The following is a 24,551-nucleotide window of genomic DNA, read 5'->3' as shown; positions in this document are numbered from 1 at the left end:
TAAATAAATAAAAAATCACTGGGTTACTCTGAGCAAAGGATTAAACCTAAAAGGTATGTACTTACTGCGGTAGACGCTAGTGATCTTCTCACTTGCATGTTCACTGTGTTGAAGTAAAGATACAGATGGAGAATTAATAATTTATCTTAAGCTTTCTGAGAGGCTATGAAAAAATATGAGTATCTCTTTAAGAAACAAAAGGAGTTACTCCCAACAAAAGAAGAATGCTTATTATGTCATCAAGTCGTATGATGACATTAAATTAAAGATGTATTCCTGCTTTTTCAAAGTATTGTAGAAATGAGTCAAAGCTTCTGTCGATAATCACCTAGCATTGTAAAGGAGGAGTCCACTGAGTTTGTCTTTTCATAGCTTCTAAAAAGACAATATTTAATTAATTTAGAATAGAAGTAAATATGAAATGTATTATAGAGGATCTATCAGCTCTCCTGTGTGATATATCGAGGATCTGTCAGCTCTCCTGTGTGGTATATCGAGGATCTGTCAGCTCTCCTGTGTGGTATATGGAGGCTCTGTCACCACTGCTGTGTAATATATGGAGGATCTGTCATCTCTCCGGTGTAATATATGGAGGATCTGTCACCTCTCCGGTGTGGTATATGGAGGATCTGTCACCTCTCCGGTGTGGTATATGGAGGATCTGTCACCTCTCCAGTGTGGTATATGGAGGATCTGTCACCTCTCCAGTGTGGTATATGGATGATCTGTCACCTCTCCAGTGTGGTATATGGAGGATCTGTCACCTCTCCAGTGTGGTATATGGAGGATCTGTCAGCTCTCCTGTGTGGTATATGGAGGATCTGTCACCTCTCCAGTGTGGTATATGGAGGATCTGTCACCTCTCCGGTGTGGTATATGGAGGATCTGTCACCTCTCCAGTGTGGTATATGGAGGATCTGTCACCTCTCCAGTGTGGTATATGGAGGATCTGTCACCTCTCCAGTGTGGTATATGGAGGATCTGTCACCTCTCCAGTGTGGTATATGGATGATCTGTCACCTCTCCAGTGTGGTATATGGAGGATCTGTCACCTCTCCAGTGTGGTATATGGAGGATCTGTCAGCTCTCCTGTGTGGTATATGGAGGATCTGTCACCTCTCCAGTGTGGTATATGGAGGATCTGTCACCTCTCCGGTGTGGTATATGGAGGATCTGTCACCTCTCCAGTGTGGTATATGGAGGATCTGTCACCTCTCCAGTGTGGTATATGGAGGATCTGTCACCTCTCCAGTGTGGTATATGGAGGATCTGTCACCTCTCCAGTGTGGTATATGGAGGATCTGTCACCTCTCCAGTGTGGTATATGGAGGACCTGTCAGCTCTCCTGTGTGGTATATGGAGGCTCTGTCACCTCTCCAGTGTGGTATATGGAGGATCTGTCACCTCTCCAGTGTGGTATATGGAGGATCTGTCACCTCTCCAGTGTGGTATATGGAGGACCTGTCAGCTCTCCTGTGTGGTATATGGAGGATCTGTCACCTCTCCAGTGTGGTATATGGAGGATCTGTCAGCTCTCCTGTGTGGTATATGGAGGATCTTTCACCTCTCCAGTGTGGTATATGGAGGATCTGTCACCTCTCCAGTGTGGTATATGGAGGATCTGTCACCTCTCCAGTGTGGTATATGGAGGATCTGTCACCTCTCCAGTGTGGTATATGGAGGATCTGTCAGCTCTCCTATGTGGTATATGGAGGATCTGTCACCTCTCCAGTGTGGTATATGGAGGACCTGTCAGCTCTCCTGTGTGGTATATGGAGGCTCTGTCACCTCTGCTGTGTAATATATGGAGGATCTGTCACCTCTCCAGTGTGATATATGGAGGATCTGTCAGCTCTCCTGTGTGGTACATGGAGGATCTGTCACCTCTCCAGTGTGGTATATGGAGGATCTGTCACCTCTCCAGTGTGGTATATGGAGGATCTGTCACCTCTCCAGTGTGGTATATGGAGGATCTGTCACCTCTCCAGTGTGGTATATGGAGGATCTGTCACCTCTCCAGTGTGGTATATGGAAGATCTGTCACCTCTCCAGTGTGGTATATGGAGGATCTGTCACCTCTTCGGAGTGGTATATGGAGGAGGATCTGTCAGCTCTCCTGTGTAATATATGGAGGATCTGTCACCTCTCCGGTGTGGTTAATGGAGGATCTGTCAGCTCTCCTGTGTGGTATATGGAGGATCTGCCAGCTCTCCTGTGTAACATATGGAGGATCTGTCACCTCTCCTGTGTAATATATGGAGGATCTGTCACCTCTCCGGTGTGGTTAATGGAGGATGTCAGCTCTCCTGTGTGTTACATAGTTACTAAGGTTGAAAAAGACCTAGGTCCATCGAGTTCAACCTTCCTCCACCAGTTCTACATTTGGTCACAAAGTCATTTATGACCAACAATGTTTTGTGTACTGAGGAAATCATCCAGCCCTTTTTTGAAAGCTGTTATAGTATCTGCCATCACTACCTCTTGTGGTCGGCATTCCACAGTCTGACCGCTCTAACTGTAAAGAACCCTTTCCTATTTAGCTGTCGGAATCGCTTTTCTTCCACTCGCAGTGAATGCCCCCTGGTCCTTAGTATTGTCTTCGGAAGGAATAAGTCATGTGTAAGTCCTTTATATTGACCACACATGTATTTATACATATAAATGAGATCTCCTCTGAGACGTCTTTTTTCTAAGCTAAACATATCTAACTTTTTCAACCTGTCATCATACGGGCGGCCTCCATTCCTTGTAGTAATCTAGTTGCCCGCCGTTGAACTGACTCTAACTTCTGAATGTCCTTTTTAAAATGTGGAGCCCAAAACTGAATCCCATATTCCAGATGTGGCCTAACAAGTGATTTATAGAGGGGTAACAATACGTTGGGATCCCGGGATCTAATCTCTCTTTATACACCCTAGAATCTTGTTTGCTTTTGCAGCTGCTGCCTGACATTGAGTGCTGCTGCTCAGCTTATTTGTAATGAGAATACCCAAGTCCTTCTCCTGTTCTGTAGTCCCGAGTTTACTTCCATTTAATGTATACGCAGTTATAGGATTACTCCGTCCTAGGTGCATTACTTTACATTTATCAACATTAAATCTCATTTGCCAAGTATCTGCCCATTCTGACATCTTATCCAGATCTTTTTGTAATATTGTACTATCAAGGTCAGTTTTTAATATCCTACATAGTTTGGTGTCATCAGCAAAGACTGACACTTTACTATCAATCCCATCCACAAGGTCATTAATAAAGAGATTAAAAAGAATTGGTCTTAGCACAGATCCCTGCGGCACCCCACTGCTGACTATGGCCCATTTAGAGAATGTTCCATTTATGACTACTCTTTGTTTCCTATCTTTTAGCCAATTCCTTACCCAGTTGCATATAGTTTCCCCTAGTCCTTGCTTCTGGAGCTTTAGTATAAGGCTATTATGTGCTACAGTATCAAATGCCTTTGCAAAGTCCAAATAAATCAATGTGGTATATGGAGGATCTGCCAGCTCTCCTGTGTGGTATATGGAGGATCTGTCAGCTCTCCTGTGTAATATATGGAGGATCTGTCACCTTTCCTGTGTAATATATGGAGGATCTGTCACCTCTCCTGTGTAATATATGGAGGATCTGTCACCTCTCCGGTGTGGTTAATGGAGGATCTGTCACCTCTCCTGTGTAATATATGGAGGATCTGTCACCTCTCCTGTGTAATATATGGAGGATCTGTCACCTCTCCGGTGTGGTTAATGGAGGATCTGTCAGCTCTCCTGTGTGGTATATGGAGGATCTGTCAGCTCTCCTGTGTAATATATGGAGGATCTGTCAGCTCTCCTGTGTGGTATATGGAGGATTTGTCACCTCTTCGGTGTGGTATATGGAGGATCGGTCACCTCTCCTGTGTAATATATGGAGGATCGGTCACCTCTCCTGTGTAATATATGGAGGATCGGTCACCTCTCCTGTGTGGTATATGGAGGATCGGTCACCTCTCCTTTGTGGTATATGGAGGATCGGTCACCTCTTCTTTGTGGTATATGGAGGATCTGTAAGCTCTCCTGTGTGGTATATGGAGGATCTGTCAGCTCTGCTGTGTAGTGTAGTTTCTACTGTAGAGCAGTTTAAAGTTGTAAATAATAATATTGAACAAATATTAATACTCTACCTGCGCAACCAAAAGTATATATTGAGATGTTGTTAGAATTTTCTTGTAAATTTTAATTGCATTTAAAAACACATATACTGTATATTATATAGGGTACTTTACACGCTGCGATATCGGTACCGTTATCGCTAGCAAGTGTACCCGCCCCCGTCGGTTGTGCGACATGGGCAAATCGCTGCCCGTGGCGCACAATATCGCTAACACCCGTTACACGGACTTACCTTCCCTGCGACATCGCTCTGGCCGGCGATCCGCCTCCTTTCTAAGGACGCGGTTAGTGCAGCGTCACAGCGACATCACACGGCAGACGTCCAATAGCAGAGAAGGAGCAGAGATGAGCGGCCGGAACATGCCGTCCACCTCCTTCCTTCCTCATTGCTGGTGGACGCAGGTAAGGAGATGTTCGTCGTTCCTGCGGTGTCACACATAGCGATGTGTACTGCCCCAGGAACGACAAACAACATCATACTTGCGGCAGCAACGATATTAAGGAAATGAACGACGTGTCAACGAGCAACGATTTTTCACGTTTTTGCGCTCGTTGATCGTCGCTCATTGGTGTCACACGCTGCGATGTCGCTAACGGCGCCGGATGTGCGTCACTAACGACGTGACCGACCCCGACGATATATCGTTAGCGATGTCGCAGCGTGTAAAGCACCCTTTTATGTATACCACCAATTTAGGATACTTTTTACTATGCTGGCACAACAAAACCTTAATTGATCAATGACAATAAAATACCTTTTATATGCACTACTTTTTAAAACATGAATAATTAGTTTCATACAAGGTAATTATTTAATGGAAACCGCTGAATAAAAAAAAAAAACAAGAAAGATGATAAAAAGGGTTAGTTGCAATATTGAGTGGGAATTGTATCATATAAATCACTGTGCATTAGAACTAAGTGAGAGAGTACTTGAAAATATTATTGAGAGATTTTCTATGAGATTTTTTTACGAGTACTGACTTTCTATGAGATTTTTTGTGAGATAATGGTGTTTTATTCTTAATAATTTTTACTTAAATTATTCATAATTATTAAATTTATAATTCCGGAGTAAGTTAAGAGATCCCCCATTAAAATTTTGCAAAAAAAGTTTTGGGAATGTACTTTGTGGAAAAACGTTTTTAAAAATAAGAAATAAATAAAAAATAAGAAATTATAAAAAGGGCTAGTTGCAATATTGAGTGGGAATTGTATTATATAAATTGCTGTGCATTAGAACTAAGTGAGAGGGTACTAGAGAGTTTTGAGAAATTTTCTGAGATTTTCTATGAGATTTTTTACGAGTACTGATCTTTTATGAGATTTTTTGTGAGATACTGATGTTTTATTCTTAATGTTTAAGCACTATTTATATGGAACCATTAATCCACATAGATGAAATTCATATTATAACTTTCTAAAAGGATTTATTGTAGATTCTTTAGCGGAGTAGGACGCTATATAAAGAGCTAGGCCCTCAAGCTGGACTATCCTTGAGGAAGGGGACCGAATTAGTCCCCGAAACGCGCGTCGGAGGACAGTCCAGTTTTATTCAATCACTTGCGGTCTCTAGTACTAACTCAGTTCATTATCTCTTGGACATTAATTCAGCAGAAATCCAACATAACTTTTGGTTGATTCATCCACGCCCTGGGTGGTGACGGTATTTACCTATAGTAACCTGCAAAAGTCAGCCTTACGGTAAGGAAAAACAAGACCTCTAGCTGGAGAGTGAGCGGTGCGGCGAGATCAAACGACCTGAGTATCTAGTGCTATCGGACAGCTGCTTGGGAATCATTTCTCTACCCCTGTAGCACTCCAGTGTGGTCTAATAAGACTAACACACCATTGAGAACGGATAACGAAACTGTAGCAGCCTGAGCACAGAAGACAGCAAACTGTTCAGGGTAAGTGCCCACATCATTTAATCTTTGAATTGAGGACTCAGGAAAGAATACCACCCGGGGTAAGGGGTGCTTCACACACAGCGAGCTCGCTGCCGAGATCGCTGCTAAGTCACGCTTTTTGTGACGCAGCAGTGACCTCATTAGCGATCTCGCTGTGTGTGACACTGAGCAGCGATCTGGCCCCTGCTGCGAGATCGCTGGTCGTTACACACAGCCCTGGTTCGTTTTCTTCAAAGGCGCTCTCCCACTGTGACACACAGATCGCTGTGTGTGACAGCGAGAGAGCGACGAAATGAAGCGAGCAGGGAGCAGGAGCCGGCATCTGCGGTAAGCTGTAACCAAGATAAACATCGGGTAACCAAGGTGGTTACCCGATATTTACCTTAGTTACCAGCCTCCGCAGCTCTCACGCTGCCTGTGCTGCCGGCTCCGGCTCTCTGCACATGTAGCTGCATTACACATCGGGTTAATTAACCCGATGTGTACTGTAGCTAGGAGAGCAAGGAGCCAGCGCTAAGCTAAGCGGTGTGCGCTGGTAACTAATGTAAACATCGGGTAACCATACCCGATGATTACCTTAGTTACCAGTGTCCGCAGCTTCCAGACGCCGGCTCCGTGCAAGCGCAGCGTCGCTTGCACGTCGCTGCTGGCTGGGGGCTGGTCACTGGTCGCTGGTGAGATCTGCCTGTTTGACAGCTCACCAGCGTCCATGTAGCGATGCAGCAGCGATCCTGACCAGGTCAGATCGCTGGTCGGATCGCTGCTGCATCGCTAAAGTGTGAAGGTACCCTAAGGGGCACTTTGCACACTGCGACATCGCAGGTGCGATGTCGGTGGGGTCAAATTGAAAGTGATGCACATCCGGCATCGCATGCGACATCGCAGTGTGTAAAGCCTAGATGATACGATTAACGAGCGCAAAAGCGTCGTAATCGTATCATCGGTGCAGCGTCGGCGTAATTCATAATTACGCTGACGCGACGGTCCGATGTTGTTCCTCGTTCCTGCGGCAGCACACATCGCTGTGTGTGAAGCTGCAGGAGCGAGGAACATCTCCTACCGGCGTCACTGCGGCTTCCGTAGGATATGCGGAAGGAAGGAGGTGGGCGGGATGTTTACATCCTGCTCATCTCCGCCCCTCCGCTCCGATTGGCCACCTGCCGTGTGACGTCACAGGGACGTCGCACGGCAGGTGAGTGTGTGTGTGAAGCTGGCGTAGCGATAATTTTCGCTACGCCAGCTATCACCACATATCGCTGCTGCGACGGGGGCGGGGACTATCGCACTCGGCATCGCAGCATCGGCCTGCGATGTCGCAGTGTGCAAAGTGCCCCTAAGCGCTTATCATAATCTAGTCATTGGATGTGACTGTTCCTTAACGAGATTTGACCCGAAGATACAACTAATCAACTAAAGACAAAAATTGAAGGTTGCAAAGAAGCACTCTACTGCCAATATACTTTTTTTTTTGTCAGCTACCGGCCGAAGCCACATATTTAATTAGTATTTTACTAATCCTGCAGTAGGATTAGACTACTGCAGGTTCAGCGGTTTCCATTATATAATTACCTTGTATGAAACTAATTATTCATGTTTTAAAAAGTAGTGCATATAAAAGGTATTTTATTGTCATTGATCAATTAAGGTTTTATTGTGCGCGTATAGTACAAAGTGTCCTAAATTGGTGATATACTTATATATATATAGTTTTTAAATACAAATAAAATTTACAAGAAAATTCTAACAAAATCTCTCAATATATACTTTTGTTTGCGAAGGTAGAGTATTAATATTGGTTCAATATTATTATTTACAACTTTAAACTGTTTTTAAGCAAATTAGAGGAATTTGCTTTATCTATTAGCAACAATAGTATATTATCGCTGGTTGTATTTTCAATTGTGTATTTTTATACTGTAGAGCATCTGTTAGTTCTCCTGTGTGATGTATTAAATAGAAGATCTGTCAGCTCTCCTGTGTAGTGCAGTATATAAAAATGTTGTCAGCTCTTTTGCGTGGTGAGGAACATAGAGAATGTCAGCTCTATCATGCGGTGTACTATATACAGTAAAGGATCCATTAGCTCTTGTGAGTAGTGTACAATAAATAATATAAAAATGTTATTTATGTAGCACCTACATATTCTGCAGCGCTTAACAAGTCAATTCAGTGGAAACATGTACAGACAATAAATACAGTGCTGGCCAAAAGTATTGGCACTCCTGCAATTCTGTCAGATAATACTCAGTTTCTTCCTGAAAATGATTGCAATCACAAATTCTTTGGTATTATTATCTTTATTTAAATTGTCTTCAATGAAAAAAAAATATCATAAAGCCGAATTGGATATAATTCCACACCAAACATAAAAGTGGGGGTGGACAAAAGTATTGGCACTGTTTGAAAAATCATGTGATGCTTCTGTAATTTGTGTAATTAACAGCCCCTGTAACTTACCTGTGGCACCTAACAGGTGTTGTCAATAACTAAATCACACTTGCAGCCAGTTGACATGGATTAAAGTTGACTCAACCTCTGTCCTGTGTCCTTGTGTGTACCACATTGAGCATGGAGAAAAGAAAGAAGACCAAAGAACTGTCTGAGGACTTGAGAAACCAAATTGTGAGGAAGCATGAGCAATCTCAAGGCTACAAGTCCATCTCCAAAGACCTGAAAGTTCCTGTGTCTACGGTGCGCAGTGTCATCAAGAAGTGTAAAGCCCATGGCACTGTGGCTAACCTCCCTAGATGTGGAAGGAAAAGAAAAATTGACGAGAGATTTCAATGCAAGATTGTGCGGATGGTGGATAAAGAACCTCGACTAACATCCAAATAAGTTCAAGCTGCCATGCAGTCCTAGGGTACAACCGTGTCAACCCGTACTATCCGTCGGCTTCTGAATGACAAGGGACTGTATGTTAGGATACCCAGGAACATTAAGGAATAACGTTTGGAACTCCATTCTATGTCTGAACTGGGTGCAAAAAACCTAAAAAACATCACTATGGGGAGATAAGGTATGCACACCAGTGACTATGGAAGGGGAATACATGGAATAGCAGAAACTGCTGTGTGAATACTGACATGAAAAATTCAATAGCTATTTGTAAGAATGAAATGTGAAAAATGGAACCTGCATTACTGCCATGAATATATGAATAAAGAGAAATTTAGCTACTGAATTGATCAATGCAGAAGAGCCCCAACACTACGCCAAAGTATTTCTCTACGTTGGGGTCCCTAGCTTGTGTGTGTCCTCTCATGCAGTTAAAAAACTTACCGTGTATGGGACGCTGAGACCCAGGCTATATATGCGTATAATGTGGATTGGCAATAGGTGTGTATGGGGAGGGTTCACAAACGAAAAACTACTAACATTAAGGAATAACGTTTGGAACTCCATTCTATGTCTGAACTGGGTGCAAAAAACCTAAAAAACATAAAAAACCTAAAAAAAACCTAAAAAACATCACTATGGGGAGATAAGGTATGCACACCAGTGACTATGGAAGGGGAATACATGGAATAGCAGAAACTGCTGTGTGAATACTGACATGAAAAATTCAATAGCTATTTGTAAGAATGAAATGTGAAAAATGGAACCTGCATTACTGCCATGAATATATGAATAAAGAGAAATTTAGCTACTGAATTGATCAATGCAGAAGAGCCCCAACACTACGCCAAAGTATTTCTCTACGTTGGGGTCCCTAGCTTGTGTGTGTCCTCTCATGCAGTTAAAAAACTTACCGTGTATGGGACGCTGAGACCCAGGCTATATATGCGTATAATGTGGATTGGCAATAGGTGTGTATGGGGAGGGTTCACAAACGAAAAACTACTAACATTAAGGAATAACGTTTGGAACTCCATTCTATGTCTGAACTGGGTGCAAAAAACCTAAAAAACATCACTATGGGGAGATAAGGTATGCACACCAGTGACTATGGAAGGGGAATACATGGAATAGCAGAAACTGCTGTGTGAATACTGACATGAAAAATTCAATAGCTATTTGTAAGAATGAAATGTGAAAAATGGAACCTGCATTACTGCCATGAATATATGAATAAAGAGAAATTTAGCTACTGAATTGATCAATGCAATAGAGCCCCAACACTACGCCAAAGTATTTCTCTACGTTGGGGTCCCTAGCTTGTGTGTGTCCTCTCATGCAGTTAAAAAACTTACCGTGTATGGGACGCTGAGACCCAGGCTATTTATGCGTATGATATGGATTGGCAATAGGTGTGTATGGGGAGGGTTCACAAACGAAAAACTACTAACATTAAGGAATAACGTTTGGAACTCCATTCTATGTTTTTTAGGTTTTTTGCACCCAGTTCAGACATAGAATGGAGTTCCAAACGTTATTCCTTAATGTTAGTAGTTTTTCGTTTGTGAACCCTCCCCATACACACCTATTGCCAATCCACATTATACGCATATATAGCCTGGGTCTCAGCGTCCCATACACGGTAAGTTTTTTAACTGCATGAGAGGACACACACAAGCTAGGGACCCCAACGTAGAGAAATACTTTGGCGTAGTGTTGGGGCTCTTCTGCATTGATCAATTCAGTAGCTAAATTTCTCTTTATTCATATATTCATGGCAGTAATGCAGGTTCCATTTTTCACATTTCATTCTTACAAATAGCTATTGAATTTTTCATGTCAGTATTCACACAGCAGTTTCTGCTATTCCATGTATTCCCCTTCCATAGTCACTGGTGTGCATACCTTATCTCCCCATAGTGATGTTTTTTAGGTTTTTTGCACCCAGTTCAGACATAGAATGGAGTTCCAAACGTTATTCCTTAATGTTAGTAGTTTTTCGTTTGTGAACCCTCCCCATACACACCTATTGCCAATCCACATTATACGCATATATAGCCTGGGTCTCAGCGTCCCATACACGGTAAGTTTTTTAACTGCATGAGAGGACACACACAAGCTAGGGACCCCAACGTAGAGAAATACTTTGGCGTAGTGTTGGGGCTCTTCTGCATTGATCAATTCAGTAGCTAAATTTCTCTTTATTCATATATTCATGGCAGTAATGCAGGTTCCATTTTTCACATTTCATTCTTACAAATAGCTATTGAATTTTTCATGTCAGTATTCACACAGCAGTTTCTGCTATTCCATGTATTCCCCTTCCATAGTCACTGGTGTGCATACCTTATCTCCCCATAGGATACCCAGGAAGACCCCACTTCTTACTCTGAGACATAAAAAAAGCCAGGCTGGAGTTTGCCAAAACTTACCTGAGAAAGCCTAAAACCTTTTGGAAGAATATTCTCTGGTCAGATCAGACAAAAGTAGAGCTTTTTGGGAAAAGCCATCAACATAGAGTTTACAGGGAAAAAAAAAAGAGGCATTCAAAGAAAAGAACACGGTCCCTACAGTCAAACATGGCAGAGGTTCCCTGATGTTTTGGGGTTGCTTTGCTGCCTCTGGCACTGGACAGCTTGACCATGTGCATGGCATTATGAAGTCTGAAGACTACCAACAAATTTTGCAGCATAATGTAGGGCCCAGTGTGAGAAAGCTAGGTCTTTCTCAGAGGTCATGGGTCTTCCAGCAGGACAATGACCCAAAACACACTTCAAAAAGCACTAGAAAATGGTTTGATAGAAAGCACTGGAGACTACTAAAGTGGCCAGCAATGAGTCCAGACCTGAATCCCATAGAACACCTGTGGAGAGATCTCAAAATAGCAGTTTGGAGAAGGCACCCTTCAAATCTCAGGGACCTGGAGCAGTTTGCCAAAGAAGAATGGTCTACAATTCCAGCAGAGCATTGTAAGAAACTCATTGATGGTTTCCGGAACAGGTTGTTCGCAGTTATTTTGGCTAAAGGTTGTGCAACCAAGTATTAGGCTAAGAGTGGCAATACTTTTGTCTGGCCCATTTTTGGAGTTTTGTGTGAAATGATCAATGATTTGATTTTTGTTTCATTCTCTTTTGTGTTTTTTCATTGCAAGCAAAATAAATGAAGATAATAATAGCAAAGAATTTGTGATTGCAATCATTTTCAAGAAGAAACTGAGTATTATCTGACAGAATTGCAGGGGTGCCAATACTTTTGGCCAGCACTGTACAATTCAAAGTAACACATAATTTAACAGTTACAAGAGGAGTGAGTGGCCTGCTCGCAAGCTTAAAATCTATAGGAAAATGGGTGGAGGAGGGCACAATAGATAAACAGTGATGGTCATGTATAGTCCAGGGGTTTTCATAAAAAGCTACATTAGTCAGTCATCAGCCAGTACCTGTCAAAGTACAGTTACCAAGTGCTATTGGGTGCCTACCCCCAAAAATAAACCCTAGCAGGAATTTTTGACCTTTAGAGCAAGACTTAAATATATGCCCTACCCTGAAAATAAGCCCTAGTTGTGGTTGAATAATGAAGTGTCCATGCAGCTAAAAAAAAGTTAATGAATACTGCAGGATACTTTATTAAAGAAAGCCAACACCCCAAAAAGTGAGAAGACAGACCCTGTAATCATCTTACCAGACCCCGAACAGAAGGTGCTGGAACACGAGGACCTGCGTTGGAACGCACACGCACACCTTTATACCCACACACGCGTGATACTGTACTGGGGACCTGGGATGCTGAGGAACGCATCGGACCTGCAGTGGAACACATTGATGCCTTCTACCACAGGCAGGGCTGTGGAGTCGGTAAGCCAAACCTCCGACTCCGACTCCTCAATTTCCCTTGCACCGACTCCGACTCCACGACTCCTACATATATTGCTTATAGTTAGGTGAAAAGAAGGGAATTTTGTTACTTACCGTAAATTCCTTTTCTTCTAGCTCCTATTGGGAGACCCAGACGATTGGGTGTATAGCACTGCCTCCGGAGGCCACACAAAGCATTACACTAAAAAGTGTAAGGCCCCTCCCCTTCTGGCTATACACCCCCAGTGGGATCACTGGCTCACCAGTTTTAGTGCAAAAGCAAGAAGGAGGAAAGCCAAGAACTGGTTTAAACAAATTCACTCCGAAGTAACATCGGAGAACTGAAAACCATTCAACATGAACAACATGTGTACCCGAAAAACAACCAAAAATCCCGAAGGACAACAGGGCGGGTGCTGGGTCTCCCAATAGGAGCTAGAAGAAAAGGAATTTACGGTAAGTAACAAAATTCCCTTCTTCTTCGGCGCTCCATTGGGAGACCCAGACGATTGGGACGTCCAAAAGCTGTCCCTGGGTGGGTAAAGAAATACCTCATGTTAGAGCTGCAAAGACAGCCCTCCCCTACGGGGAGGCAACTGCCGCCTGCAGGACTCTTCTACCTAGGCTGGCGTCCGCCGAAGCATAGGTATGCACCTGATAATGTTTGGTGAAAGTGTGCAGACTCGACCAGGTAGCTGCCTGGCACACCTGTTGAGCCGTAGCCTGGTGTCGTAATGCCCAGGACGCACCCACGGCTCTGGTAGAATGGGCCTTCAGCCCTGATGGAACCGGAAGCCCAGCAGAACGGTAGGCTTCAAGAATTGGTTCTTTGATCCATCGAGCCAGGGTGGCTTTGGAAGCCTGCGACCCTTTGCGCTTACCAGCGACAAGGACAAAGAGTGCATCCGAGCGGCGCAGGGGCGCCGTGCGGGAAATGTAGATTCTGAGTGCTCTCACCAGATCCAACAAATGTAAATCCTTTTCATACCGATGAACTGCATGCGGATAAAAGGAAGGCAAGGCGATATCCTGATTAAGATGAAAAGAGGATACCACCTTAGGGAGAAACTCCTGAATGGGACGCAGCACTACCTTGTCCTGGTGGAACACCAGGAAAGGAGCTTTGGATGACAGCGCTGCTAGTTCAGACACTCTCCGAAGAGACGTGACCGCTACCAGAAAGGCCACTTTCTGTGAGAGTCGAGAAAGTGACACATCCCTCAGAGGCTCGAAGGGCGGCTTCTGGAGAGTAACAAGGACCTTGTTTAGATCCCACGGATCTAACGGCCGCCTGTACGGAGGTACGATATGACAAACCCCCTGCAGGAACGTGCGCACCTGAGAAAGTCATGCTAGACGCTTCTGAAAAAACACGGATAGTGCCGAGACTTGCCCTTTAAGGGAGCCGAGCGACAAGCCCTTTTCCAACCCAGATTGCAGGAAGGAAAGAAAGACAGGTAACGCGAATGGCCAGGGAGATACTCCTTGTGCAGAGCACCAGGATAAGAAAATCTTCCACGTTCTGTGGTAGATCTTAGCAGAAGTGGACTTCCTAGCCTGTCTCATGGTGGCAACGACCCCTTGGGATAATCCTGAAGACGCTAGGATCCAGGACTCAATGGCCACACAGTCAGGTTCAGGGCCGCAGAATTCCGATGGAAAAACGGCCCTTGGGACAGTAAGTCTGGACGGTCTGGTAGTGCCCACGGTTGGCCGACCGTGAGATGCCACAGATCCGGGTACCACAACCTCCTCGGCCAGTCTGGGGCGACTAGTATGACGCGGCCGCAATCGGATCTGATCTTGCGTAACACTCTGGGCAAGAGTGCCAGAGGTGGAAACACATAAGGGAGCCGGAACTGCGACCAATCTTGCACTAAGGCGTCTGCCGCCAGAGCTCTTTGATCGCGAGACCGCGCTATGAAGGTCGGGACCTTGTTGTTGTGCCGAGACGCCATTAGGTCGACGTCCGGCACCCCCCAGCGGCGGCAGATTTCCTGAAACACGTCCGGGTGAAGGGACCATTCCCCTGCGTCCATGCCCTGGCGACTGAGGAAGTCTGCTTCCCAGTTTTCTACGCCCGGGATGTGAACTGCTGATATGGTGGAAGCTCTTTCCTCTACCCACATGAGAATTCGCCTGACTTCCTGGAAGGCTTGCCGACTGCGTGTCCCTCCTTGGTGGTTGATGTATGCCACCGCTGTGGAGTTGTCCGACTGAATTCGGATCTGCTTTCCTTCCAGCCACTGCTGGAAGGCTAATAGGGCAAGATACACTGCCCTGATTTCCAGAACATTGATCTGAAGGGTGGACTCCTGCTGAGTCCACGTCCCTTGAGCCCTGTGGTGGAGAAAAACTGCTCCCCACCCTGACAGACTCGCGTCTGTCGTGACCACTGCCCAGGATGGGGGCAGGAATGATCTTCCCTGCGTTAATGAGGTGGGAAGGAGCCACCATAGCAGAGAATCCTTGGCCGTCTGAGAAAGGGAGACTTTCCTGTCTAGGGAAGTTGTCTTCCCGTCCCACTGGCGGAGAATGTCCCATTGAAGTGGACGCAGATGAAACTGCGCGAACGGGACTGCCTCCATTGCTGCCACCATCTTCCCTAGGAAGTGCATGAGGCGCCTTAAGGGGTGCGACTGACCCTGAAGGAGAGACTGCACCCCTGTCCGTAGAGACCGCTGCTTGTCCAGCGGAAGCTTCACTATCGCTGAGAGAGTATGAAACTCCATGCCAAGATACGTTAGTGATTGAGTCGGTGCCAGGTTTGACTTTGAAAAGTTGATGATCCACCCGAAAGTCTGGAGAGTCTCCAGCGCAACATTCAGGCTGTGTTGGCATGCCTCTTGAGAGGGTGCTTTGACAAGTAGATCGTCTAAGTAAGGGATCACCGAATGACCCTGAGAATGCAAGACTGCTACCACTGCCGCCATGACCTTGGTGAAAACCCGTGGGGCTGTCGCCAGACCAAATGGCAGAGCTACGAACTAGAGATGGTCGTCTCCTATCACGAAACGTAGGAAACGTTGGTGCTCTGTAGCAATCGGCACGTGGAGATAAGCATCTTTGATGTCTATTGATGCAAGGAAATCTCCTTGAGACATTGAGGCAATGACAGAGCGGAGGGATTCCATCCGGAACCGCCTGGCGTTCACATGCTTGTTGAGCAGCTTTAGGTCCAGAACAGGACGGAACGAGCCGTCCTTTTTTGGAACCACGAAGAGATTGGAGTAAAAACCTTGCCCTTGTTCCTGCAGAGGAACAGGGATCACCACTCCTTCTGCTTTTAGTGAGCACACCGCCTGCAGAAGGGCATCTGCTCGGTCGGGATGTGGGGAGGTTCTGAAGAACCGAGGCGGAGGACGAGAACTGAATTCTATCCTGTACCCGTGAGACAAAATGTCTGCTACCCACCGGTCTTTGACCTGTGGCAGCCAAATGTCGCAAAAGCGGGAGAGCCTGCCACCGACCGAGGATGCGGAGGGCTGAGGCCGAAAGTCATGAGGCAGCCGCCTTGGAAGTGGTTCCTCCGGTTGCTTTCTTGGGGCGTGACTGAGCCCGCCAGGAATCTGAGCTCCTTTGCTCCTTCTGAGTCCCTTTGGACGAGGAGAAATGGGTCTTGCTGGAGCCTCGAAAGGACCGAAACCTCGACTGCCACTTCCTCTGTTGAGGTTTGCTTGATCTGGGCTGGGGTAAGGAGGAGTCCTTACCCTTGGATTGCTTAATGATTTCAGCCAATTGTTCACCAAACAATCTATCTACAGATAGCGGCAAGCTGGTTAAACATTTTTTGGAAGCAGAATCCGCTTTCCATTCCTTTAACCACAAGGCTCTGCGCAAGACAACAGAGTTGGCAGACGCAATTGAGGTACGGCTTGTAGAGTCCAGGACAGCGTTGATAGCGTAAGTCGCAAACGCAGACATTTGCGAGGTTAGGGACGCTACTCGCGGCACTGCTGGACATATGATAGAGTCCACCTGTGCCAGGCCAGCTGAAATAGCTTGGAGTGCCCACACGGCCGCGAATGCTGGAGCAAACGACGCGCCAATAGCTTCATAGACAGACTTTAACCAAAGGTCCATCTGTCTGTCATTGGCATCTTTAAGTGAAGCCCCATCTTCCACTGCAACTATGGATCTAGCTGCAAGCCTGGAGATTGGGGGATCCACCTTTGGACACTGGGTCCAGCGTTTGACCACGTCAGGGGGAAAGGGATAACGTGTATCCTTAAGACGTTTGGAGAAACGCTTATCTGGGTAGGCATGGTGTTTCTGGACTGATTCTCTGAAGTCAGCGTGGTCCAGAAAAGTACTCAGTTTAGGCTTGGGATACCTGAAATGGAACTTCTCCTGCTGTGCAGCTGCCTCCTCTGCAGAAGGGGCTGGGGGAGAAATATCCAACAGTCTATTGATGGCCGCTATAAGGTCATTTACCATGGCGTCACCATCAGGAGTATCCAGATTGAGAGCGGTTTCAGGATTAGACTCCTGATCACCCTCCTCTGTCTCATCATGTAGAGACTCTTCTCGCTGAGACCCTGATCCGCGTGATGACGTGGGGGGTCTCTCCCAGCGAGCACGCTTAGGCTGCCTGGGACTGTCATCTGAATCAGAGCCGTCAGGCTGAGATGCCTGGGACCCCCTTGAAGCACTGATTAACTCCAACTGAGGGGGACCGGGGAACATTGCCGCAGCAGTGTCCATGGACTGAGTAACTGGCCTGGCCTGCAAGGTCTCTAGGATTTTTGTCATAGTGACAGACATCCTGTCAGCAAAAACAGCAAACTCTGTCCCCGTCACCGGGACAGGGTTCACCGGCGACTCTGCCTGGGCCACTACCACTATAGGCTCCGGCTGACGAAGTGGCACAGGGACCGAACATTGCACACAATGGGGGTCATTGTAACCTGCCGGTAGATTAGCCCCACAAGCGGCACAAGCAGCGTTCACAGCCTGTGTCTTGGCACCCTTGCGTTTTGCAGATGACATGTTGTCGTCTCCTCAGAGCAATAGGGGTATACAGCCAAGAAGCGACCTTACAGTGCAATATATATAGATATATCTGGTACAGGAAAAAGTACACCAAATAACACTGTGGCACTAGTGGGGCCAGCACGAATGTGCTGCTTACCGCCCGCTTAACGCGGGTGTGTGGTCGCCAGAAATCCCTTGTCTGGGTCTCCCAGAGCCTGTGTCCGTTCCCCAGCCAGACTGCATGCAGGAATGGCTGCCGGCGTCTCTGTGGAGGGGGGGGCGGGCCCTGGGTGTGCTCAGACAAAAAGCGGGAAACCTGCGTCCCACTGTGCCCAGTGAGAGGGCTGGAGCATGTAAATAAGGCTCCAGCCCTCGGCGCTGACGATTGCACAACGCCTGTCCCCTTCCCTGATTGACAGGGAGGGGGCGGGAACGAAGCGGAGCTAGGCCGCAAAAGCCGGGGACTAGATTTATAAGCGCCGCCGTCGTAAAAGCACGGTCGGCGCTAAGTCCCCGGCGCACTACAAGTCCCAGCCGCGCCGCCGCTCCCGGAGCGGCCGGCGCGGTAGTTCCCAACACATAAAGTCACTCAGCCAAGCTGCAGTGACTCAAACCCCAGCGCGCAGCGCTACTGTCCCCGGCGCACTAACACACCCAGCAAGTCTGGAGTGTGCGCGGCCAGTCCATAGGGGGACACAGAGTACCTGAATGTTGCAGGGCCTTGTCCCTGAACGGTACCCCGGCTCCTTATCCAGCAGGTTCAATGGGTCTGTGGACGGAGCCCGGCCTCAGGGCTTGGAGGCCGGTAAGATCCCACTTCCTCAGAGCCCCTCAGGGGGATGGGGAAGGAAAACAGCATGTGGGCTCCCGCCTCCGTACCCGCAATGGGTACCTCAACCTTACAAACCGCAAGTGGGGTGAGAAGGGAGCATGCTGGGGGCCCTAGTATGGGCCCTCTTTTCTTCCATCCGACATAGTCAGCAGCTGCTGCTGACTAAACAGTGGAGCTATGCGTGGATGTCTGACCTCCTTCGCACAAAGCAGAAAACTGGTGAGCCAGTGATCCCACTGGGGGTGTATAGCCAGAAGGGGAGGGGCCTTACACTTTTTAGTGTAATGCTTTGTGTGGCCTCCGGAGGCAGTGCTATACACCCAATCGTCTGGGTCTCCCAATGGAGCGCCGAAGAAATGTATTATCGTTACCCGATATTTACCTTAGTTACGCTTCCACGCATCGCTGCTAGCTGGGGGCTGGTCACTGGTGAGATCTGCCTGTTTGACAGCTCACCAGCGACCATGTAACGACGCAGCAGCGATCCTGATAAGGTCAGATCGCTGGTCGTGATCGCTGCTGCGTCGGTATGTGTGACATCACCTTTAGCTGTCTCTGCCATTGACCATTATTACTGGGATATTCTGTACACAGCTTGAAATCTAGCCAATAAGAGCCCAGTCTTATCCACCAATCATGAATACCCCAAATGGTCTGAATGGAGGGTTCAGGGGTATAAGAAGGAGGACTGTCCATTGCCCAGATAGACTCTTGCTACATGATACCAATCTAGGACTTGCGGATCCGATTGGCAAGCCATAGCTGAAACCTGGATTATAACACTACATGGACTTCAGCATCGAATGCAAGGATTCGGCTGTGATATCAAGGACTACCTAAGGAAGAAATCCAGCTTGGGACAGTACAGTCACCGGACTACAGACTTTGCAGACCTCAGCCAGCTTCCTAAATCTGACGTTATTCCATTCTTGGTGGGTGCTTGCCGAAAGCGGGCTGCTGCTAGTTTGGAGTAAGTAGCCCTGGAAGCTCTGAGGCACGGACATTCTAAATCCCTGGTGAGCCAGCGGAAGGGTGAGAAATTGTTGCTGGTTATATTCTGTGTGTTTTGCTGGTTATGTGTCATATGCCGATAATTGTTTGGGGATCCAATAAAGTCTTAATATTGTGATTCCCTCACCCTGTGTTGTCTGAGTAGTGTACCGCCCATGGTTAATGAGGTTGGGTGTTCAGTTGGGATGAGCCCTGGGCCATGCTGTCTTTCAAAGGCGGCCAGGCCAGCGGACGAGAGCACCCACTGACCCCCGTGTCTCCACAATGCCCGTCTACCCTCCCCTGGAAGTGATCTGCTTATGGCTGGCTGCATGTGGGAGGAGACTCAAATTGCCAATTAGTGTTTCCAAACCTTCTCGGGCAACGTTCGGACACGTGGAGGTTTGTTAATAATTTACAGGACATTTCATAACTTTCCCAAATTCCTATGAAAAAATATTCAGCACATTCTGCATTGCACTACTGTCCCCAATTTATTATATATTTTAGGAGTCGGTGCATTTTATACCGACTCCACCAAAATGAGCTCCGACTCCGACTCCACAGCCTTGACCGCAGGTCCTCCATGCATTCCACTGCAGGTCCTCATGTTCCACAGCGCTGCTGGAGGGAAGCAGTGCGGTACCACCGGATGTTTCTGTATGTATGATGTTCCTGCAATCTAATGTGTTTTTATGAGTTAGTGAGTAGAGATGAGCGAACCTGAGGTTTCGTTTTCGATCCAAACACCAACTTAAAAAACAGGGCTTGGGGTCAGACTTCGAATGCTTTACGTGCGAGTTTAACTCGCATGAGTAACGCTGTGCTCAGGTAGACTTGGTGCTAAGCCCTGTGCGAGTCGCTTGCAGTGTTCGAATGGCTCCCAATGGGGGTAACAGTGTCATCACATGTAGTATGCAATCCCAAACAAAAATTTGCAAATGCCTGTGATGACATCGACTCTGTCAGTGCCTAGCATGTGTTTCAGCCAGATATGAATACAGTTTGTTTATAGATGGGGGATAATCCCTCATTGTTTTACAAGACTTTTGGGAGTTTAGTATTGAAGTTTTTGTTGACTCATGTAATTGTTTTGGCCACTGAAGGCCAGATACCCATTGTATTACGATGTGTTTGCTGGATGCAATTTAACTAAAGGTGGTGTCACACATAGCGATAACGACAACGACGTCGCTGCTAAGTCACCATTTTCTGTGACGTAGCAGCGACGACCCGTCGCTGTCGCTGTGTGTGACATCCAGCAACGACCTGGCCCCTGCTGTGAGGTCGCCGGTCATTGCTGAATGTCCTGCTTCATTTTTTGGACGTTGCTCTCCCGCTGTGAAGCACACATCGCTGTGTGTGACAGCGAGAGAGCGACAAACTGAAGCGAGCAGGGAGCAGGGAGCCGGCGTCTGGCAGCCTGCGGTAAGCTGTAACCACGGTAAACATCGGGTAACCAAGAAAAGCCCTTTCCTTGGTTACCCGATATTTACCTTAGTTACTAGCACCGCCGCTCTCACGCTGCCAGTGCCGGCTCCCTGCTCCCTGTATACGTAGCTGGAGTACACATCAGGTAATTAACCCGATGTGTACTCTGGCTAGGAGTGCAGGGAGCCAGCGCTAAGCGGTGTGCTCTCACGCTGCCAGTGCCGGCTCCCTGCACACGTAGCTGGAATACACATCGGGTAATTAACCCGATGTGTACTCTGGCTAGGAGTGCAGGGAACAGGGAGCCGGCACTGGCAGCGTGAGAGCGGCAGACGCTAGTAAGTAAGGTAAATATCGGGTAACCAAGAGAAGTGCTTTCCTTGGTTACCCGATATTTACCTTAGTTACGCTTCCACGCATCGCTGCTAGCTGGGGGCTGGTCACTGGTGAGATCTGCCTGTTTGACAGCTCACCAGCGACCATGTAACGACGCAGCAGCGATCCTGATAAGGTCAGATCACTGGTCGTGATCGCTGCTGCGTCGCTATGTGTGACATCACCTTTAGCTGTCTCTGCCATTGACCATTATTACTGGGATATTCTGTACACAGCTTGAAATCTAGCCAATAAGAGCCCAGTCTTATCCACCAATCATGAATACCCCAAATGGTCTGAATGGAGGGTTCAGGGGTATAAGAAGGAGGACTGTCCATTGCCCAGAAAGACTCTTGCTACATGATACCAATCTAGGACCTGCGGATCTGATTGGCAAGCCATAGCTGAAACCTGGATTATAACACTACATGGACTTCAGCATCGAATGCAAGGATTCGGCTGTGATATCAAGGACTACCTAAGGAAGGAATCCAGCTTGGGACAGTACAGTCACCGGACTTTGCGGACCTCAGCCAGCTTCCTAAATCTGACGTTATTCCATTCTTGGTGGGTGCTTGCCGAAAGCGGGCTGCTGCTAGTTTGGAGTAAGTAGCCCTGGAAGCTCTGAGGCACGGACATTCTAAATCCCTGGTGAGCCAGCGGAAGGGTGAGAAATTGTTGCTGGTTATATTCTGTGTGTTTTGCTGGTTATGTGTCATATGCCGTTAATTGTTTGGGGATCCAATAAAGTCTTAATATTGTGATTCCCTCACCCTGTGTTGTCTGAGTAGTGTACCGCCCATGGTTAATGAGGTTGGGTGTTCAGTTGGGATGAGCCCTGGGCCATGCTGTCTTTCAAAGGCGGCCGGGCCAGCGGACGAGAGCACCCACTGACCCCCGTGTCTCCACAATGCCCGTCTACCCTCCCCTGGAAGTGATCTGCTTATGGCTGGCTGCATGTGGGAGGAGACTCAAATTGCCAACGTTGCCTTCTCGGGCAACGTTTGGACACGTGGGGGTTTGTTAAAAATAAATGTCCTGCATATATTTTCTTTAAATATGTGATGAGACGCATGAAAAATAGACTTCAAAAATGTAAAAATAAATAGATGTATTTTATATTGAGTAAAAACGATTGACAAAAAATAGAACAATTCATTAGTTTAGGTACAGAAATGAAAAATAGTATTCTTCGTTAGCCTAAGTGAGGAGTTCAAAATAGTCCATTTCTTTACTAAATCAGTAGAAGTCTTCATTCATCTTTCCCTGGTTCCTGAATGGTTAGACCATTTAGGCCATGGTGATATGCTGTAGGCCTGCCAGCATGTGTTTCCATCGTGCGTATTCCTGTGCATCTGACATGCTCCAGCTTGACTCTCCGGAGACAAGTGACACCCCCTCCCCCCCCCCCCCAAAGAAGTGTCATGTTATATACAGTGGAACCTCGCTTAACGAGTAAGCCAGTTAGCGAGTATTTTGCTTACCGAGCAAAGCTTGCTGTAAAAATTTGTAACTCAGTTTGCGAGCAAGCTTGCCCAACGAGCAAAATACTCACCGCACACACTTCCGGTTCCATACATCCACCGCTCTCTGACCTCCTCTTGCAGTCCACACAAACACACACAAGCACGCACAAACATGCACGCACGCACGCACACACACACACACACACATATTATGCTCACCTTGCCTTTCGTTCCATCGCCGGCCTCATAGATCTTGTAGTTCGCTGGTACAGGATGTGTATCGGGAGCCATCGCGATGAGGGAGGAACTTGCTCTGGCAGCGGAAGTTCCTACCTCGTCGTGATGGTTACCTGATACATATCCTGTACTGGCGAACTACAAGATCCATGAGGCCGGCGATGGAACGGAAGGTACACATATTATGCTCACCTTACCTTCCGTTCCATCGCTGGACTCATGGATCTTGTAGTTTTCCGGTACAGGATGTGTATCGGCAACCATCACGACGAGGTAGGAACTTCCGCTGCCAGAGCAAGTTCCTCCCTCATCGCGATGGCTCCCAATACACATCCTGTACCAGCGAACTACAAGACCTATGAGGCCAGCGATGTGTACCTTCCGTTCCATCGCCGGCCTCATGGATCTTGTAGTTCGCCAGTACAGGATATGTATCAGGTAACCATCACGACGAGGTAGGAACTGTCAGAGCACACTGTCAGAAAGGATTGTTCTCGTTAACCAAGGTTCCACTGTGTGTGTGGTGTGTGTGTGTGTGTGTGTGTATGTGTGTATATATACACACACACACACACACACACACACACACACACAGATATATATATATATATATAATCTGGATGTATTATATATTATAAATTTGAATTTTTTAACAAAACATACTATTAACTCAGTATTCAAATGTCACATGCCTTAGTTAAGTACAAAAAAATATGCCATCAACAGCAATCCGTGTAGTATTCCACTCAAAAACTCAGGTTACACATATTATTTACATTACAAATAGACTAAGGGTGGTGTCAACGACGCCCCTGCTGTGAGGTTGCCGCTCGTTGCTGAATGTTCAGCTTCATTTTTTGGTCGTCGCTCTCCCGCTGTGACGCACACATCGCTGTGTGTGACAGCGAGAGAGCGACGAAATGAAGCGAGCAGGGAGCAGGAGCCGGCATCTGGCAGCTGCGGTAAGCTGTAACCAGGGTAAACATCGGGTAACCAAGGGAAGACCTTTCCCTGGCTACCTGATATTTACCTTCGTTACCAGCGTCCACCGCTCACGCTGCCAGTGCCGGCTCCTGCTCTCTGCACATGTAGCTGCAGTACACATCGGGTAATTAACCCGATGTGTACTGTAGCTAGGAGTGCAGGGAGCCAGCGCTAAGCAGTGTGCGCGGCTCCCTGCTCTCTGCACATGTAGCACAGCGACGCGTGTTGTTATGATCGCTGCTGCGTCTGCTGTGTTTGACAGCTAAGCAGCGATCATAACAGCGACTTACAAGGTCGCTGTTGCGTCACAGAGAATGGTGACGTAACAGCGACGTCGTTGTCGCTGTCGCTATGTGTGAACCCAGCTTAATAAACATATATGTATTCATATATCTAAAAAAAATGTTACAAACTGATGATCCTCCTCTATTGATACCTGAAAAGATAATAATTATTTAGCATGCTTTAGCGATTAGCCTTACACAATATAAGGATATATTTTACCTGTTTGAGGA

General features: G+C 46.9%; 1 protein-coding gene across 5 annotated transcripts in view; it reads right to left on the bottom strand.

Annotated features, from left to right (window-relative positions):
• Positions 1–24,551, bottom strand: part of LOC142317006 (uncharacterized) — a 378,054-nt gene that overhangs the window by 330,731 nt on the left and 22,772 nt on the right. For all 5 annotated transcript variants that reach the window (XR_012754656.1, XM_075352880.1, XM_075352879.1 and 2 more), the window contains exon 2: positions 66–103. The gene's annotated coding sequence lies outside the window, so the exon portion shown is untranslated. The remainder of the gene's footprint in view (positions 1–65; positions 104–24,551) is intronic.

This window comes from Anomaloglossus baeobatrachus, chromosome 6 (assembly GCF_048569485.1).
Source record: "Anomaloglossus baeobatrachus isolate aAnoBae1 chromosome 6, aAnoBae1.hap1, whole genome shotgun sequence".
NCBI classification, from domain to species: Eukaryota; Metazoa; Chordata; class Amphibia; order Anura; family Aromobatidae; genus Anomaloglossus; species Anomaloglossus baeobatrachus.
The sequence above is the reverse complement of the archived record's forward strand: the minus strand, read 5'-3'. Positions and strand labels throughout refer to the sequence as shown.